The sequence below is a fragment of the Ixodes scapularis genome, unplaced genomic scaffold, assembly GCF_016920785.2.
Source record: "Ixodes scapularis isolate PalLabHiFi unplaced genomic scaffold, ASM1692078v2 PGA_scaffold3__209_contigs__length_174095766, whole genome shotgun sequence".
Classification (NCBI taxonomy): Eukaryota; Metazoa; Arthropoda; class Arachnida; order Ixodida; family Ixodidae; genus Ixodes; species Ixodes scapularis.
In genome coordinates, this window is record NW_024609868.1 from 52,486,640 (window position 1) to 52,491,542 (window position 4,903).

At 53.0% G+C, this 4,903-nt stretch overlaps 1 pseudogene; it reads left to right on the forward strand.

Moving 5' to 3' along the window:
* Positions 1-898: 898 nt before the first annotated feature.
* On the forward strand, positions 899-2,442 carry LOC121837184 (annotated as a pseudogene).
* The last annotated feature ends 2,461 nt before the right edge of the window (positions 2,443-4,903 follow it).

A 4,903-nucleotide genomic window follows, 5' to 3' on the forward strand; every position in this document is an offset into this window, starting at 1 on the left:
AGAAGGCTTATTGGTCGAAAGTCTTCGCTGCTTCCGATTGACCCATCGCTTTTCCGCTTTGGAATTAGTACCGTTGTTGCCTGTCGCACTGAAGGTGGAAGAAGGTTTCTGTTACATATATCCGCATACACTTTCGTGAAAACCGGCACTAGTTCCGATGAAAATATTTTGTAGAAAGCTGCGCCAAGCCCATCAACCCCGGGTGACTTTCTTGGTGCCAGATCCTTAATTGCACGTTGTACCTCCGCCTCGCTGATGGGCCCGTTAAAGCACTCCACCTGTTTCTCCGGTACCTTCGGCATAACTGCTAGCACTTTCTTCATTCCTTGTCTGCTTGGGGATTTTTGTTCACCTAACATTTTACTAAAAAAGGCGACTAACTCTAACTCTATTTCTTCGGGTTTCGAGAGTATGTTTTCTCCGCTCTGAAGTTCCTTGATGTTGTTGCGGCACGCGCGCTCACGTTCGCGCGTTTTAAATATCTTTGTGGGGTCTTCTGACCGTTCGAGCGTGCGTAACCTTAACCCGACCATTGCCCCTCGGTATTCTTCCTCTAGTTGTTCCAGCAGTTGAGCCTTGCATTCTTGAATGTCAGCCGTAAACAAGCCAGGCGTTAAATTCTCTTCTCGAATTAAAGTTTGCAATGTCTTCATCAGGTTTCCTTTTAGCGGCGATTTTGTGCGGTGTTTCTGGCTCTATTTTCTTGAAAGTGGTGTCAAAGTGTCCGGCTCGTCGAGAGGAACTCATCGATATCGGTGGTGAGTCATTCCATCGATTCATTGGGACTTTACGGACTTGGAAAGGTGGTGACGGCGAGGCGGGGGCAGTTAGGCCTAACCGAGTACGGGAAGGTAGGCCTAACACCGGCGTGGTGGCGACGGAGGTGCAAGGGGACGGCATGGAGGCTGATGTCGGCCGGAATGCTGGGAATATGGTCGTGGAAGTGCCCGGAGAAGAATTGGATCCGGAGGATTGTGCGGGTTGGATGAAAGTGCGCACGAATGGAAGATCGGACGGCTCTGCGGAGGCTAGACCTAATTCCCATGTGGCCAGGCGGGTGATAGAGAGAATAGAGAGGGGAGCCAAGATGCCGAGGGTATTGCCCCGGGAGGCCATTAAGGTGATCATGAGGCCAAGAGGAGGTCTGGATCTGTCCAGGGTGTCTATCGTGAAAGTGATGTGTGCGATTGGCAAGGCGGCGCGTGTGGAGATGGTGGATATGGGCAAGGATACGTTATGCCCGAATGTTCAACAGAACATTGTGGTGGTGTGCACTGAGGATGAACAGCGGGCTAGGAGATATGCGAACGTGGAGGTGTTGGTGGTGGAAGGGAAGAGCTTCGAGACGAAGGCGTACATGGCGGCTCCGTATGGGACGACGAAGGGAGTCATCAGAGGTGTGCCGTTGGAGCATTCGGCGGAGGACATTGACAGGAACGTGGTGGGCCCGAGGAATCCGACTGCGAGGGCGACACAGCGCATTGGATCGTCGGCTACGGTCATTGTGGTCTTTGAATTTGAAGTGGTGCCAAGACTATTATGGTGGAGGAGTTTTGAGATGTTCTTTGTATAGGAAGCATTTTGAGGTCTGTTTTGTGTGTGGGAGGGTAGGACATCGCTCGGATGTCTGCCCTACCCCGGAGATGAAGCGGTGTATGGGGTGTGGGGTTAGTGGGCAACAGGAGCACGAGTGCACCCCTAGGTGCAAGCTATGTGGGGGACAACACGTGACCGGGGATAGGGTGTGTAGGAATAGGTTCCGCACACCGTATATTGTACGGAAAAGGTTGTGGGAACGTAAAGAGTTGGATCATGAGTCGAGAGGGGGCTCCCTTTCCGGTGCAGGGGCTCTGAGGGGAGAAGATTTTCCGGACTTGGGAGGGTCCAGGTCGGTTTCGAGGGAAAGGGGGGATAGTAGGTCGAGGAGTAGGAGCAGAGGGGAGGAAAGACAGGTGTCATGGGCACAGGTGGTGAAGTCGGATGATGAGGAGATGGAAAAGCTCAGGGAGGATAATAGGCGGCAGGCCGGGGAGATCATGGAGCTGAGGAAGGAGAACAAAGGGCTGATGGAGAAGGTTGAGGAGCTCACCGGGGTTATTAAGCAATTGGCGGCTAAGGTGGAGAAGATTGCGGCGGAGGGGGAGCCTTCTCATCTGGGGGCGCCACCGGCTAAGAGAAAGAGTGCGGGGGGTGGAGGTGGTAGTGATGTGTCGGGAATGGAGAAGCAGATAATAGATTTGAATGAGAGGGTGGTGCGGCAGGAGGGAGGGTTGAGGAAGGTGAATGAGAAGTTGGATGAGGTGGCAAGGGTTGTCATGGGGATTGAGTCGTTCTTAACACAATGGAAGAAGTAGTTAAGGTTTGGGTTTGGAATTGCAATGGATACAAGGGCAGGAAGGCGGTGCTTCAGCAATATGTGCAGGCGGCAGAGGAGAAGCCGGATGTCATTATGTTATAGGAGGTGGGGCCGAATGATGTGGGGCTTTCGGGATACGTGGCCTATGGGGTGAAGGTAGTGTCAAAGGGGGGTAGGAGGGGTGTTTGTACGTTGGTTAGACGGGGGTTGCCGGTGGTGGAAGGGAAGTTGGAGGGGGAGAAGAATGTGGAGTTTCTGGCCTTGGAGGTGGTGTTTGGCAAGAGTGGTGTTTGTTTGTGTAATGTGTACAACAGCCCAAAGTATGGGAGGCAGAGGTTTGGGAAACTTTTCAGGGAATGTGTGAGATGGGCTGGGGATGGGGGCCTGGTGGTGGCTGGGGATTTCAATGCGAGACATGAGGAGTTTGGGTATGTGGACAACACGGCTAAGGGGAGGAATTTGTTGAGGGACTCAGAGGATGTAGGCTTGATTTTGGTGTCGGATTCTCGGCATCCCACGTTGATGGCTAAGACGGCGGTGCAGAGAGAGACGATGCCGGATTTGGCTTTTGTTAGGGGGGTAGATGTGGAGTGGAGAAATACGGGCATGGATTTGGGCAGTGATCACAGGGTAGTAGAGGTTTTGGTACATTTGGAGGGCAGAAGAAAGGGGAAGAGGAGGCACAAGGTGGTGGATTGGGGCGCCTTTAGGAGGGATGGTGATATGGGGGGGGGGGGGGGGGTTGTCGATGTGAAGGGGTGGTCTGAGGCAGTTGTAAAAGCGGCGAAGGAAGCGAGTAGAGAGGTGGAGGTGGATGAAGAGTTGGAGGGGGAATTGGATAGCAGGTTGGTAGGTTTGATGGAGGCGAAGGAGGCGTTGTATCACAGGTGGAGGGAACATAGGGGTAATAGGAGGTTGCGGAAGAGGGTAGCGGAGATGAATAGAGAAATTGCAAGGTACAGTGAAGAACTGGCGAGGCAGCAGTGGGACGATGTGTGCGTAAGGGCGGGAGGTAGGTTGCAGATGGGGGAAACATGGAGGTTGTTAAGGCATTTATTGGATGGGACGCGGACTCGTAGTTATCAAAGGGGAAGGTTAGGTGAGGCTCTGTATGGAGCTAGGAAGGAATTGGGGGAGGAGGGGTTTAGGAGGGCTCTGATGGACAAGTACCTTCCTAGGGTGGGGGGAGTGAATTTTCCGGGCTCTAAGGGGGAGGTGAATGAGGATCTGGATAGGGCTGTGGAGACGTGGGAAGTGAGGGCGGCGTTGCAGAGGGTGAAAACGAGGTCTGCGTCAGGGCCGGATGGGGTTAGTAACAATATGCTGCGTAACTTGGGGGAAGAAGCTGTTGAGGTGCTCACGGGGCTGTTCAATAGGTGTTGGGAGAGCGGGGAGGTGCCTGAAGAATGGAAAACGGCTAGGATGGTGTTGTTGGCTAAGCCGAATAAACCGGTGGGGGTGCAGAATTTGAGACCGATTTCGCTTACGTCGTGTGTTGGTAAGGTTTTGGAGCACGTGGTATTGCGAAGGTGGAATAATTTTCTGGAAGGGAGGGGGGTGTTTAGTGATACTATGTTCGGATTTAGGGAGGGGTTGTGTGCACAGGATGCAATGTTGTTACTTAAGCATGAGGTTGTGCAGTCGAGGAAAGTGGGGGTTGTGTTGGGATTGGATCTCAAGAGTGCCTTTGATAGGGTGCAGCATTCGGCCAAATTAGAAAGAATGTCGGAGTTGGGGTTGGGGAAGAGGAGCTATGAGTATGTGAGGAGCTTCTTGACTGGGAGGAGCGCGGAATTGGTTGCTGGGGAGTACGAGGTTGGGAAGAGGGGGTTGGGATGTATAGGTACGCCGCAAGGCGCGGTTATCTCGCCGATGTTGTTTAATTTGGTCATGGCAAAGGTGGGGAAGAGGTTAACGAGAGAAGGGATCGGTCACTCCATTTATGCGGATGACTTGACGTTGTGGTGTGTTGGTAAGGGCGTGGAGGAGACTAGAGATACGTTGCAACGAGGGATTGATGCTATTGAGGAAGAGTTGGCGGGTACAGGGTTGGAGTGCAATCATGAGAAGTCGGCGTATGTTATGGTGGGGCCGAGGAGTAGGAGATGGCAGGATGTGGAGTTGAGGGCGAATGGGGGAATGATACCTAGAGTTAAGGAGCTGAGAGTGTTGGGACTGTGGTTACAGGAGGCTAGGGGTAATGGCGTGATGTTGGATAAGTTGCAAAGGAAGGTCGGGGCAGCGATGCAGATGGTTAGGAGGGTGGCTAGTAGGAGGAGGGGTATGAAGGAGGAGAGTGTTTTGAGGCTGGTGCAGGCTTTTGGGATAAGCCACATCGCGTATGTGGCTGGGTATCTGAAGTGGGGGGTGACGGAGAAAGGGAAGATTAATGCTCTAATACGTAGGATATATAAGGCGGCGATTGGGTTGCTGGCATGTACTAGCACGGAGATGATGGAGCGATTGGGTGTGCATAATACATTGGAAGAGGTGATAGAAGCGCAGAGGATCTCGCAGACGGAGAGGTTGAGGGGTCTGCGGTGGGGC